The 15,364-nt window shown below is 41.7% G+C and overlaps 1 long non-coding RNA gene across 1 annotated transcript in view; it reads right to left on the reverse strand.

Moving 5' to 3' along the window:
- LOC123728709 (uncharacterized) overlaps window positions 1-7,323 on the reverse strand; it is an 81,705-nt gene extending 74,382 nt beyond the window's left edge. The window contains exon 1 of the long non-coding RNA XR_006760349.1: window positions 7,056-7,323. This is a non-coding gene — a long non-coding RNA (uncharacterized lncRNA). The remainder of the gene's footprint in view (window positions 1-7,055) is intronic.
- Window positions 7,324-15,364: the final 8,041 nt, after the last annotated feature.

Genomic DNA, 15,364 nt, shown 5'->3' on the forward strand with positions numbered 1-15,364 from the left:
TCTTTGCTACCCGGGTTAAATAAAGGTGAAATAAAATAAATAAATAAAAGTTCCCTTGCGACAATTTAGCTTTTGCAACGAGACCATTAAATATATTTAAGACAATGGTAGAAGAGAGTGTAGTTCTGTTCAGTTTGGACTTCAGTTTATCGCTAACCTTATCACAGGGACTTTGAAGCACTAACTTACATCATCTGCGTGCTGATCTTGGAATAAATTGACGATAGCAAAGATTCCATCTTTGACGACGCCACATAAATGGAATAGATACTAGCTAGCTTAATAGTTAATATTTGCACGCTAGCTCTGCATATTCAGCTAGTGTGTGTGCGCGATTGACTAGATTAACCTCACGTCAGTTACGTTCATTGAGTGCCTTTCAGACAGTAGATACGACCCCTCTGTTACCTTGCCAACTAAGGAACTGGCAGTGGATCAAACCATTGTGAGGCAAAGGGTGGGGGGGTCGCAATCTTTTGAAACTTAAAAATGCGCTATTAAGTGTCTATGATCAGCACAATTGCTTTCATTGCATATTATTAATATTATTTAAATTACATAGTTATGTTTCAGTGATATATTGGGGGGGACAAATCATATTTTTCCCAGGATGGGGGGGTCGTGTCCCCCCCGTCCCCCCCGGGATTTCCGCCCCTGATGGTTGCTGATAATGGGCCTCTGTACACCTATGTAGATATTCCATAAAAAAATCAGCCGCTTCCAGCTATAATAGTCATTTACAACATTAACAATGTCTACACTGTATTTCTGATCAATTTGATGTTATTTTAATGGACAAAAAAATTTGCTTTTCTTTCAAAAACAAGGACATTTCAATGTGACCCCAAACTTTTGAACGGTACCGTATATATAGGCTATATAAAAGGAAGAGAAGCTTATGCCTAACCCCAGAGAGATAGAAAGAGATAGAGATATGCTGGGGGCATGCTACGTCACCGACATGCATTTCTTTTTCTCGGATGTTTACTGCTTATGCTATACAGATATAGACGTAGAGAAGGAGGCTAAATCGTACATTTTCGATCAGAATATTTTGTATAAAGATAAGAGTTATATTTCTTAGATTATAGGAGTAACTCTGGTCTTCCTCACATCAAATTCAACTGTCGGAGACAGTTTGAGCGCCGGGTCTGCACTGCCTTTACATCACAGGCATGCAGTAGCTACAGCTTAATAATAGCCACACCATACCAAACCTTCACAAACGTTTCGAAACTTTATTAGGGTAATATAAAAGGTAAGTCAAGCCATTGTTTATAGGGAAAATACGAGCAGAAGAGCAAATGTAAACCAGGGGAAAAATGCACAACCCTCCCCTGGGCCCAATAAAATAAAAAAAACACACAACCCTCCCCAAAGCACAAACAAAAGTTGGACAACCCTACACTATTTTAGAACAGCCCTCTCTCCAGCACATTTATATCTGTCCCTAAGGACAAGGTCATAAAGACATGTTTGTTTTGTGTAAACACCACTCTTTTTAAAATTTTTAAAGCTGCCTTGAAGTCAAGATGAAATTCAAGACTAAACTGTTTTACAATCTTACTGGATCAGATTAGGTTCAACCCCCAAACAACCGCTAGCGTTTAGAGCGTTTGGCCAGTTACTGAAAGGTTGTTAGTTTGAATCCTCGAGCCATCAAGGTGAAAAATCTGTCGATGTGCCCTTGAGCAAGACACAAGCTTAATTGCTCCAGGGTCGCAGTTAACAATGGCAGACTTTGGCCGTGACCCCACTCTCCGAGGGTGTTTCAGGGAGAGTTGGGATATGCAAAAAAACACATTACTAATTCACACATGGGTGCACACTTGTACATGTGTGAAATAAGGCTCACCCACCAAATTCTTCTTCTTATTATTATTATTCACCAACGCAACTCTCAAGCCATTACCCCTGAATAACTGCCTTATGTTTTAAATTGAAACTTCCCATTTAGCTTGACTAGCTACAGACCATCACATACTGATACAGATACAGTACACCAAGGCCTGAAACTAGTTTAGCCTTCTTGCTCCTTCTGCATTCAAAAGCAACATTATCCCCCATCTAACTACATGCATTCATTCATACCCATTTCCATGAAAGTGTCTTCACCTTTTACTGTTCGTTGATGGTCTGTTTGTAAAATATAATCTTTCATTCTCTCAATGCTTTCAAAGGTTGTGCGGGGACCATTCAGGATCCTGTGATCAGTGTGTTATCATCTCTGTAACCTATTCCATCTGGCTCTGAGACAGTGAAGGCACTCCCAGCGTCCCTCCTTAGTTCAACCCCTATTGGAAGAATCTGCAGTACACTAAATTAGGATTTAAACATGTTGCAACAAAATGCATTACAAAAAAATATTGTTATTTATGTCTGTTGTACTCATTTGGGCAAAGACTGAATATCAAAATGGTGGCATTGGATTTGAAATGATTTAGTTAAATGTGAAAACATTAAGCTGTTTTTGTTTTTGTTCCATCAAGAAAGACCCAGCTAGGCCTACTTCACTTCAAAATAGAAAAAGAAAAACAACTACTAAAGAAGCAATTCAAATCAATCTCTTCTTTGGCTAAAACCCCTCTTTAAAAACAATGGTGAAAAATAGAATAAATACTGGGGTTATTCTGTTTTTGTTTTTTCTGGAATCCAAATAAACATTTTAAAAAAATCTTGAAGCAGCTTGTAGCTGCACTCTGGTCATTATAGAGCGTGTTCCCTCCAGCACGTACATGAACTGCTGCCCCAGGGTTCAATCCCACAGAAAATCCCTCTGGCTTATGCACGCATGTAAATACCCTATGCAAACCTTAAAAATACTGTGATTGCTATTGACTCCCACAATTGTATTATAGACCCCTGAACAACAGAAAAAAATGATCCCTTATCCAATTTTGTAACTTGATTCCAATCAGGAAAAATATATTGCTGCTAAACAGCAGTGAAGACTCCCGAGTTACAATGAGATTTTACCATTTGTTTTTGATAACAAATGTTAAATATCTTCAGTAGTTTGTTACTGATCAGTGATGTAATGGTACAAAAATAGGTGGGTAAACTCCGATCGCCGGTTGCGGTGAAAAAAGTAACACTCCCAATACTTTCAATGCATTTTTCCACAAAAGGTGGGGAAACACTAGAACAAAATAAAAAAGGTGTATAAATGGTGTTGACGTGCGTTTACTGCTACTGATATACAGTGTACCTTTAGACCTAGATTACTTGTCACTGAACATCTTGACTCTAGGTCAAAAGGGTCAAGTTTGGCATTTGACAGTGGTGCTAATGTATAAGTTGTAGTTTTATTTATTGTGAGCCTCTCAGACTACAACCCAGTAGAAAGCGTGAGACAGTACACTGCCCTTACATTTTCCCTAAATAGTATGACAGAAAAGTCCACTTAACATCAAGTGGAGTACTATTATTTACAATCACCATCAAATCACCATCAGTCAGTTTTCTGGGACATCTGCAACCTATGACAATCAAAGGAAGGAAAGACCTCAATCAGTGATCATACATGTGATCATCAAAGCTAATGGAAGTCTCTCTGCTTAGGGAACAGCAAACGGCCCTGTCTAACAGACTGTGGAGCAGAGGTGAACACATGTCAGAGTATGGCGATTCCACACTAACAGAAGGATGCTGAGATTTTTCATTTTAAAATGTATGGCAAACAAAAACCCATTGATTTCAAAATTGAACAAACCATACAACTCAATGCACAGGGTGACTTTTAACAATTTCCTCTTACAATTGTACATAAACACATTTACTTGAAGAACAAGTATGTTTGTTTGGTAACAGAACGACGTCACAAACAGCACAAACCGTTATTCTGTTAATAAACTTTGCATCTGCACTGTTCAAGACATTCGATTTTTTAAAGTGGAAAATGTTAAAAGTCGTTCATAGAGTTGTATGGTTTGTTATACTTTCAAATCATTGACTTTTGTTTGAAATACATTTCAAATTGAAAAATCTGAATCTCAGCATCACCCTGTTACCTTGGAATTCCCCAGTACACACTGACTGAACACATGCAAACACGTTTCCTCGCGTACACACACACACACTCACATACATACGCGCACACACACCACTGTACCTTAGCATTATGCCGTTAAACAGAAACAAACTGTAAACACACACACACACAATACACAAATAAACAGTACTGTCCACATAAGCACACACACACACACACACACACACACACACACACACACACACACACACACACACACACACACACACACACACACACACACACACACAAACAAACAGCTGTACCTTCACCCTAGAGAAAAAATACACCACACAAGATAACACACATGAACTCATAACAGGAAAAACACATAACAACACTGTCTCTATATCTGAGCTGTCTAATGAGTGTCACCTTGCTTGTTGAGATGCCTTACAATGAGCATGACTTACATCCTGCTGACAAACTGTAAGAAGAGCATGTTTTGTACTGCCCTGTTTACATGAAACAAAAGCAGGTTGAGTGATGTATACTGAACGCCACAATTTAATTTGTTTTGCTGAGTTAACACATAACAACACTGTCTCTATATCTGAGCTGGGGGAAATCAGTCAATTTAAATAAATTAATTAGACCTTAATCTATGGATTTCACATGACTGGGCAGGGGTGCAGCCATGGGTGGGTCAGGGAGGGCATAGGCCCACCCACTTGAGAGCCAGGTCCAGCCAATCAGAATGAGTTTTTCCTCAGAAAAGGGCTTTATTACAGACAGAAAATCGATCCCCTAGGGGAAGAGGCAGGTGCAGGTCCTGGTCTGTGGTTGTGTGGCCGGTTGGACGTACTGCCAAATTCTCTATAACAACATGACATTCTCTGGCAACAGCTCTATTGGGCATTCCTGCAGTCAGCATGCCAATTGCGCACTCCCTCAAAACTTGAGACATCTGTGGCATTGTGTTGTGTGACAAAGCTGCACATTTTAGAGTGGCCTTTTACTGTCCCCAGCACAAGGTGCACCTGTGTAATGACTGTGCTGTTTAATCAGCTTCTTGATATGCCACACCTGTCAGAATGTTCATTAACAGGGATATAAACAAATTTGTGCACAGAATTTGAGAGGAATAAGCTTTTTGTACATATGGAACATTTCGGGGATCTTTTATTTCAGCTCATGAAACATGGGACCAACACTATACATGTTGCATTTATATTTTTGTTCAGTGTAGTAAATAATGCAGGACAGTTTTGTAATCAAAACAGACATGGTTTTGTTATCCCATGTTACAGTAAAAATACAATGAAATGGGCTGGAAAGAACAGTCTCAATCAACTCACAGACACAAGCAGAGATTACAGGATAATCTGAATGCATGTTTTCCATGTAACAAACACATACAATGGAATTGCCCAGAAAAGATGGTCAGGACAACAATAGAAAAGTGATGAATAGTGTGAAAAGACAAATAGTGTTCTTCAGGTGTGTGCAAGTATCCGAATGAACACTTCAGACCAGGGGTGTCAGACTCATTCCATGGAGGGCCTAGTGTCTGCTGGGTTTTTGTTTTTTCCTTTCAGTTAAGACCTAGACAACCAGGCGAGGGGAGTTATTTACTAATTAGGGACCTTAATTCATCAATCAAGTACAAGGGAGGAGCGAAAACCTGCAGGCACTCGGCCCTCTGTGGAGTTTGGCTCATGTGCTTTAGAATCTCTACAGCCCCATCACTGCTATCCCCTATCCCCTATCCCCTAATCCATATCCCCTATACCCTATCCCCTATTCCCTAACCTCTGTATGATTGCTGAAGCTCACCCAGTCATTCCACAGTATACAGAAGTAGAGTATTGTGCCAGCAGTGGAGGCAAAGGGTACTGCAATGTCAGCAGCAGCCTCAATCTATGAATCATGTCTAGCACTTTACAGTAGGTGGTGGGAGTCAGTTCATCTATAAATGATAGCATCCTCAGAGGACTGCCCTATTGACTACTCATGAGGTTCAGTAATGTCAGTCTATTGGAGAGACTCACCAGACCACTGCAGGCTATATATCTGGAGATGTTTCCCACCCAAACCATTAATATACAACATCTACTGTTTATCAGATCTGCAAACTCATTCACACTCAACATAGTTAAACATAGTGTCATGGCTGTCAATGTACTGGACCATTAGGTATTCTAATGGTTTGGTCTGGAGGAGTGTCCGCTACTGAACCCATACCACTACAATCTGCTAATGGTTTGGTCTGGAGGAGTGTCCGCTACTGAACCCATACCACTACAATCTGCTAATGGTTTGGTCTGGAGGAGTGTCCGCTACTGAACCCATACCACTACAATCTGCTAATGGTTTGGTCTGGAGGAGTGTCCGCTACTGAACCCATACCACTACAATCTGCTCAGGTGTGTTTCAAGACATTCGATTTAAAACCTTACTTTGATCATTCTCTGTCATGTCAGCCTGTGTTCGGGTGTATGATTATGCCTACATGTGGTGAACAATGGGTCAGTCTGTTCTACTAATCACTTAGAAAAGAGCTATATAGTAGCCTACCGAGAGGTTTTGAAGATTAAGTGGAGATTTGCCAAATGCTCGGTTGAAAGGACGCCCCACACTTTCACACGTTTAGGCCCTCCATGCCTAGGAGGTCAATCCCTAAATTGCATCGTGCTAATCACCCCCCACAGACAGCACTCATGCAACAGTAGCATGTTGGATAACTCTCCAAACCTGGCACTAATGTGCTGTATGACAGCACAGCAAACATGTCATCAGCGGGCTACTTACAATTACAGGGGAATCCTATTAAGTTATACAGTGCATTTCAATGATTCTTTTAACAGATAATCCTCTCTAACATAACCAACTTACAGCTTCCACCACAGATGCGTCGCAAACAAATCATTATGTGTACACTGGCAGCAAGAAAGTACATGATCAAATCCGTACATTAAGTTGTTCATGTCCATACCAAGGATTTAAACAGGTGACTGATATAAGCCAACATCCAAAGTGAAACAACAGGAACCAACCTATGGGAAAGTATGTGAACTGTACTCACAAGGTTCAGGCTCGTCACAGTAAAGCCTGTGTCGTCATGACGCTGCCTCAGAATAGCCATGAGGCCCTGGATTTCACACGTCATCGAATCCAATATGATGTCACATAATTCCTTCTCTGTTGGTAATGGACCGCACCAAGAGCACATCTCATCCCAGCAACTGCCATAGGCACAAAAGTGGGGAGAGTCCAGCTGATGAGTTATCTACTGTCTGGTGGTGTGGTCTCAGCTGGGTTAGGGGAAAGAGGCACAGCCCAACAGAGCAGCCCACTACAATGTCAGGCAGTCAGTCAGACAGGGTTGACCTGGGTCATGTAGCGTCCCACAGGGCGACCTGGTGGCTCCATTCTGACACAGAGCATGAGACTCACCCGCCCAGTCATCCAGACAGAGGAGTGGCACTGGGGTTCTGAAGGAGAGGACGACAACCTCACATCCCCCCTTTTCATAATTCAAGAAAGAGTCCCCTGTGGTTAGTCTGTCATGTTTTGGGAATGAGCCCTACTGTAGTGACTCAAGATGAAATGTTTCAAATCTAAAGAATATCATAGTTTCCCCTGATCATTTCTTCATATTAAATCATGGATTATAAAAGCATCACAATGTGACGTAACTCCAATTCATAAGCAAACACAATGAGGAGATAGTAAATGCCCGATTGAGGCTTTTATCTGTCAATACACAATGTATTCTTAATGAGAAAACCACTCAGCATTTGACCCTCGGTGATCTTTGCAGCACGTCAAGTCCTGTCTGGATCAAACTCTTGATTCTTTTTCCCACCTCTTTTTTTTTTACAAGGCCTTATGCGGGGATCAACCGGGATCCCCGCTGCAGGGGGGAATTTATGGTTCTGGTGTTTCCGAAGGTTTAGTTGATTAGGATCCCCATTAGCTACTGTACATGCTGCAGCTACTCTTCCTGTTGGTCCACATTAAACATACAAATACATGACAAAGTATAGAGCAGTAATAGACAATAACAACATAAATTTCATTAAATTCCCCCCCCAAAATTTACAAAATAAAAAAGATATATAGGAATGACACCAGGAGACAAAAAAAAGACTATTTACACACTATTCACATATGCTGTACATATTCTTATATACAGTACAGTTAAATGATATCTTTGGAAAGACAAGAGGTGTTACCCACTCGACCAGACTCCACAAACTGATCCACAAACTGTTGATTCTAACCAGAGCTGAAGCTAATCATATTTGAATTTGAATCACATAAAGCATTAGGACTGTATGGACGTAATCTATCAGCCGTCACAAATGCACTGATCTTTAAATGTCTATCTGTATTGTACACAGTGTACACTTCTATTTATAGCGTCTAAGTGGGTTAATCCTTGTTACGTAACATTTACAACTTGGAGGGAAGACATTTAAGTGGGACTCTCCCTTACACCATGCTGCCTCCTCAGAGCATGTTGTCATATCAACCTATGTCAATGTTTTCACATTCCGTACTGGACTGGTACCCTAGGGGCAAGCAAGCCAGTTACACTTTGAAATACAACCAGAAATGACAAGTTTCTATGTGTAGCTTTTTTGTATATCAAGACATTTTTTGTCAGAGTGTGACAATCTATATTTGTGCACATTTGGGTAATACTCAACTTGAAGACCTAATGCTTTAAATGACTTGCTATTAGCTTGTATAAAGGAAGATGTTAAAATATATCATTTTGCCAAGACCTAGTAGGACACTGACAGGCATCATCCTTCATGCAACAGTTCTGCCATATCAGCATAAACCTCCAGCCACTGTCCCACATCATGCATTATAAACCAACTCAATGCCATGTCTGTGTGCCAACATCATGTTACACAAACGCTCCATCAAATCTTCAGATCTGCCAACACCATCCACACAAACAAACACACGGCTAGGGGTTACCACCTTGCATTTTGTAACAAGGGACTGTAGATAAATAAACTTACACTAAATATTAAGCTTGCACTGAATGTGGTGCAACACATCAAATGCATGCATTAATCAAGAAAATTGCATGCAGTCTTTGCTAATAACACAAAACCAAGCACGCATGAATTACTTCAAATTCCACATATCCTGGAAATCCCTTTAGTGCTTTGATTGAGACAAGCCATATGTTCATTCAGTGCACTGTGGAGGGCTGTATGTGAGGCACTGAGGGTAAGTGTATATGTTTACAGTGAGGACAGTCGAAGGGGAGAGAGGGGTGCCTACATGAGTAGTTTAATGGCGCTAAGCCCCCTGCATTCCTGACAGGCACAGTTCTGCTTCAGTGAGTTGGCGACCCTGACCCGAGTACGATTAGGAGATCATTAGTGGCGGGGAGTAACAGACACACTGTCTCTGTGCCAGACTGTAGGGGTGGGCTGTTAGCATTGTGTGGAAGGCAGGCGTGGAGAACACACTGAGAGACGAGCTTGGCTGGAGGCTTTTAGTGCCCTGCGGCTGTTCAGGTTGAGAGGAGGACCCCCTGGCAGAGCTGGGAGTCTTCAGGCTCCACCAGCAGCCATCATGGAAACATTCTCCTCTTGTCACATTCCTGGACGGGCACAGCCTACGGGCTGAGCTGGGTTGGCGGCACACATTGCTTTAGTGGCGTTCCAGAATAAGCGGTGTTAAAAGGGGCCTTTTCACTGTCTCTCATCCATTGGTGTTTTTTTCGCACCATGGGGATTAAGATTCTGTTTCCTGTGGATCTGGTTCAGGTTGGGTGGAGGACATGTCCCAGAACGTTTCCCAACCCCCCTTCTGTTCCGTCATCTAATGCTTACAGGCACCAAAGACAATAAACTGTCTAAAAAAGGACACACCTGGGCAGAAACTGCAGGTACGATATTCTGATCTCATCTGCCATTAGTCAAATCCCACAGTTAAGATAAATGAGCATTCCACTGTGTGTAGAGGATTTTCATTTCTTCAATGAGAACTGTGAAGCAGGAGAACGGTGCTTGTTCACCTTTAAATCTCTCTTTTTTTACCCTGGATCGACTCTAACACTATTCACATGGCAGGCATTCACTGACAAATTGTATCTGTATTTAGAACCGAAAACAGATATCTCTGTTTGGAGAACAGTATGAAAATGTATGCACTCACTACTGTAAGTTGCTCTGTATAAGAGCGTCTGCTAAATTAATCAAATGTAAATGTAAAATCTCTATTGAGTCACAAGTGTAAAAGTAATTTCAGTAGCACTTCCGACAAAACGGAAGGATGTTGTCTAACGAAGGGAATGTATAGCCTTCGTAACATCCAAGATTAATGTGGGATAATTGTTCCCAGTGTGGCATGAGCTTGTTTTATCTTCACAAACCCATGAGGTGGAGATGAAGTCAGGCAGCCAGACATGATGTACAGTTATTCAAATAGTAAACTTGAGTAAAAGGGTAAAGTGAGTCCAACACAGTGGGGGCAATGTCCACTTCTCTTAGGCAACTGACAGGAAATCAGATTATGATATCAAGTGGTCTGTTCCAATCCACATTCTGATTAAAGCAACACAGTACGTGTTTGGGAGTCACATGATAAAGTCACTTGAATGAGAGTGCATAAAATAATAAGTAAAAGCAGAGGGAATTTTTCTGCAGAGAAGCTTACTTGTTTTTCCACCATTTCCTTGGGTATTTATGGAAAGGTGATAACATTAGCTGGCATCACAGTTACTCCCTCCCTCGGAATGGTTCACAGTGTGCCATGTTTACTGAACAAAAATATAAACACAACATTCAATTTCAAAGATGTTACTGAGTTACAGTTCATATGAGGAAATCAGTCAATTTAAATAAATTCATTAGGCCCTAATCTACGAATTTCACATGACTGGGAATACAGATATGCATCTGTTGGTCACAGATACCTTAAAAAAAAATGGGCCTCAGGATCTCGTCACGGTAATTCCGTGCATTCAAATTGCCCATTGATAAAACGCACTTGTGTTCGTTGTCCGTAGCTTACGCCTGCCCATACCATAACTCCACCGCCGCCAGAGGGCACTCTGTTGACATCAACAAACAGCTCGCCCACACGACGCCATACACGTGGTCTGCGGTTGTGAGGCCGGTCGGAAGTACTGCTAAATTCTCTAAAACGACATTGGAGGCGGCTTGTGGTAAAGAAATGAACATTCAATTCTCAAGGCAACAGCTCTGGTGGACATTCTTATAGTCATTCATGCCAACTGTCGTAGGTTATGCCTGCCCATACCATAACTCCATCGCCACCATAGGGCACTCTGTTGACATCAACGTTGACATCAACAAACTGCTTGCCCACACGACACCATACACGTGGTCTGCGGTTGTGAGGCCGGTTGGACATACTGCTAAATTCTCTAAAACGACATTGGAGGCGGCTTGTGGTAAAGAAATGACCATTAAATTCTCTGGCAACAGTTCTGGTGGACATTCTTACAGTCAGCATGCCAAATGCATGCTCCCTCAAAACTTGAGACATCTGTGGGTTTGTGTTGTGTGACAAAACTGCACATTTTAGAGTACCGTTTTAAACAGATTTGTGCTCAAAATGAAAGAGAAATAAGCTTTTTTGGTGTATGGAACATTTCTGGGATCTTTTATTTCAGCTCATGAAACATGGGACCAACATTTCCCGTCGCGTTTATATTTTTGTTCAGTGTAGCTATGTTTTCCTTCATCTAATGTGACAGCTATGCTTTCATAGCATATCTGAGACTTGGGTTGTTCGCTGAGGGCTAGCACAAGTTCACACCAGCTGTGCCCCCTTTAACACCCCACCAAGAGCTTCTTTCACCACGTGGTAGTCTAGCCATTCCAGGAAGCACAGCTCCATTCACACAACAACGCCTTTCTTTTTACAAAACAAAAGCTCAACTGATTTGGCTGACAGATGTCAAAACAGAAATGACACAGAACAGAAGAAGAATTGGACATCTACAGTATATAGTCATTCAGCCCATCTGTGCAACTTGAGAGCTGCTGTGGCCTACACAATTAATGCTTGACAGATACATGAATTGGACTGATAAGTGTAAGGAAGATAATGGGAATTCAGAAAAATAGAATGAACATGGACACGCACACCCCCTCCAGACAATATACCAAAGAAAAACCAATTTCCAAAATGCACTCAAATTGCAATTGTCTGCAAAAAAAACAAAACACCATTACAAGTCCTTACAACTGGACTCATTGTGAGAAATTGATTTTGGAAGTCCATCTCAATGTTTTATTAATAAATATACAGTGCATTCGGGAAGTATTCAGACCCCTTGACTTATTCCACATTGTTACTTTACAGCCTTGTTCTAAAATGTATTAAATTGTCCCCCTCATCAATATACACACAATACCCCATAATTACATAGCAAAAACAGATTTATAAAAAATTCTAATCTGAAATATCAAATGTACATAAGTATTCAGACCCTTTACTCAGTACTTTGTTGAAGCACCTTTGGCAGCAATTACACTGCCAAAGGTGCAAGAAGTTTGGCACACCTGTATTTGGGGAGTTTCTCCCATTCTCTGCAGATCCTCTCACGCTCTGTCAGGTTGGATGGAGAGCGTTGCTGCACAGCTATTTACAGGTCTATCCAGAGATGTTCGATCGTGTTCAAGTCCCGGCTCTGGCTTGGCCACTCAAGGACATTCAGAGACTTGTCCCGAAGCCACTTCTGCGTTGTCTTGGCTGTGAGCTTAGAGTCATTGTCCTGTTGGAAGGTGAACCTTCATCCCGGTCTGAAGTCCGGAGCGCTCTGGAGCAGGTTTTCATCAAGGATCTCTGTACTTTGCTCTGTTCATCTTTCTCTTGATCCTGACTAGTCTCCCAGTCCCTGCCACTGAAAAACATCCCCACAGCATGATGCTGCCACCACGCTTCACCGTAGGGATGGTGCCAGGTTTCTTCAAGACGTGATGCTTGGCATTCAGGCCAAAGAGTTAAATCTTGGTTTCATCAAACTAGAGAATGTTGTTTCTCATGGTCTGAGTCCTTTATGTGCCTTTTGGCAAATTCCAAGTGGGCTGTCATGTGCCTTTTACTGAGTAGTGGCTTCCGTCTAGCCACTCTACCATAAAGGCCTGATTGGTGGAGTGCTGCAGAGATGGTTGTCCTGCTGGAAGGTTCCCTGATCTCCACAGAGGAACTCTGGAGCTCTGTCAGAGTGACCATTGGGTTCTTGGTCACCTCCCTGACCAAGGCCTTTCTCCCCTGATTGCTCAGTTTGGCCGGGCGGCCAGCTCAAGGAAGAGTTTGGTGGTTCCCAACTTCTTCCATTTAAGAATGATGGAGGCCACTGTTCTTCGGGACCTTCAATACTGCAGAAATGTTTTGGTACCCTTCCCCAGTTCTGTGCCTCGACACAATCCTGTCTCTGAGCTTTACGGACAATTCCTTTGACCTCATTGCTTGGTTTTTGCTCTGACATGCACTGTCAACTGTGGGGCCTAATATAGGGGCTTTTCCAAATCATGTGCAATCAATTGAATTTACCACAGGTGGACTCCAATCAGGTTCTAAAAACATCTCAAGAATGATCAATGGAAACAGGAGGCACCTGAGCTCAATTTCCAGCAAAGGGAAGGGGTCTGAATACTGTATGTTGAGAGAAGCTGTAAATATACACCCTATAGACCTCAAACTCATCTCTGGATCTTGAAGCCAGTTTCACTGCGTTTTTCATTGTTCCCCTCTAGTCAGGGACTGATTTAGACCTGGGACACCAGGTGGGTGTAATTATCAGGTAGAACAGAAAACTAGCAGGCTCCAGACCTCGTAGGGTAAGAGTTGAATACCCCTGCCTTATAGCCTTCACACAGATAACGTGCTTCTGATGGATGTCTGAGCATCAAGTGTCAGGCATTTAGAGTCAAATGAATGTAGCTTTAGGAATACACTTTAGAAAGGTGCAAATAATGCATTGAAAACAGCCCCCTCAGTCAGGTGCTTTCCAAGCAGCACTGTTGATATCATTTCTATGCCACCAATGTATGAGACATTCCAGTCATTTTGGGGGGATGAAACAGATGAGAAATTACAGTTTGAGTAAGTGGTTATAATATAACAGTGGTGCTGTAATGATTCTATATTAATATAAGGGGTCAGGGATGAGCAACTCCAGCCCTCGGGGGGCTTATTGGTGTCACACTAGCCCCAGCTAACACACACACACACACAACTCCAATAATCAACTAATCATGATTTTCAGTTTACAATTAGTTTAAATCAGCGTTGTTTGCTAGGGATGGAGTAACGGTGTGAAAACACCCCGGCCCCATGGAGTGGAGTTGCCCATTTCTGCCCTAAGGGATCTAGTTTTTTTTAAACTACTGAAATGTGAGATAACTTCTCTAGACAACATCTGTCTGAAATGTTCTATTATCATAATCTTTGGGACCCCTATGGCATGCATACTTGACTTTATTTGTTAGCTTTCCATCTCCTTTCAACTCAGCAAATTGGTGCATTTGATTAACAGATTATGCCTTAATGTCGTGTCATGGTTTCTCAAGGTCCAGATAGAACATTGTGAATTATATGTCTACCAAAGGCATGCTTTCTCGAAGGCTTTTAAATAAAACATTTAAAAAACATTAGTATAGGCCTCCTTGCCTATATATGTCGACTTTGATGTTTTGTTGTCAGAAAACAAGATATTTTACAATTGAGAGTTCTGGCCCTGTGGCGAATGGAATTTACTTTGGATGTCTTACCTTTCACAAAGAAACCTTTGGGTTTAGTCTAATGACACAAAGTTGAATAGCCTGAATGTGCCTACAGCTTCTTCACGTTCACTATAGAATATAGACTTAGAGAAGTCTTTCTTTACCGTAGGTCATTTATCTGTGCAATGGAGTACCACAGTATGAGTCATAATACCCATAACACCTAGTGATCAAACAAGGAACTTGTTCCAATTGTTTTTCCACCATGCATTTTTCCCATAGGGGATTTTAGAAACACTTAAAATAAGGGCTGTTTCGTAAAGACATACCCTGGCTTGACGTTTTGATAACCGTGTAAATCTCTGAAGGACAAGATGACTTTTAGCAATATATTCGCCTGTACTTACACCCCTAAAATGTAACGCTAATTAGCTGCTAAAGTGGCTGTCATAAAGAACTACAAATGCCATGGTGACACATTGGTGCGACTGGCTTCCGGGTTAAGCGAGCAGTGTGTCAAGAAGCAGTGCAGCTTGGTGGGGTCGTGTTTCGCCTCTCGACCTTCGCCTCTCCCGAGTCCGTACGGGAGTTGCAGTGATGGGACAAGACTGTAACTACCAACTGGATACCATGAAATTGGGGAGAAAAAGGGGTAAAAAGT

Source organism: Salmo salar, chromosome ssa18 (genome assembly GCF_905237065.1).
Source record: "Salmo salar chromosome ssa18, Ssal_v3.1, whole genome shotgun sequence".
Lineage (NCBI taxonomy): Eukaryota > Metazoa > Chordata > Actinopteri > Salmoniformes > Salmonidae > Salmo > Salmo salar.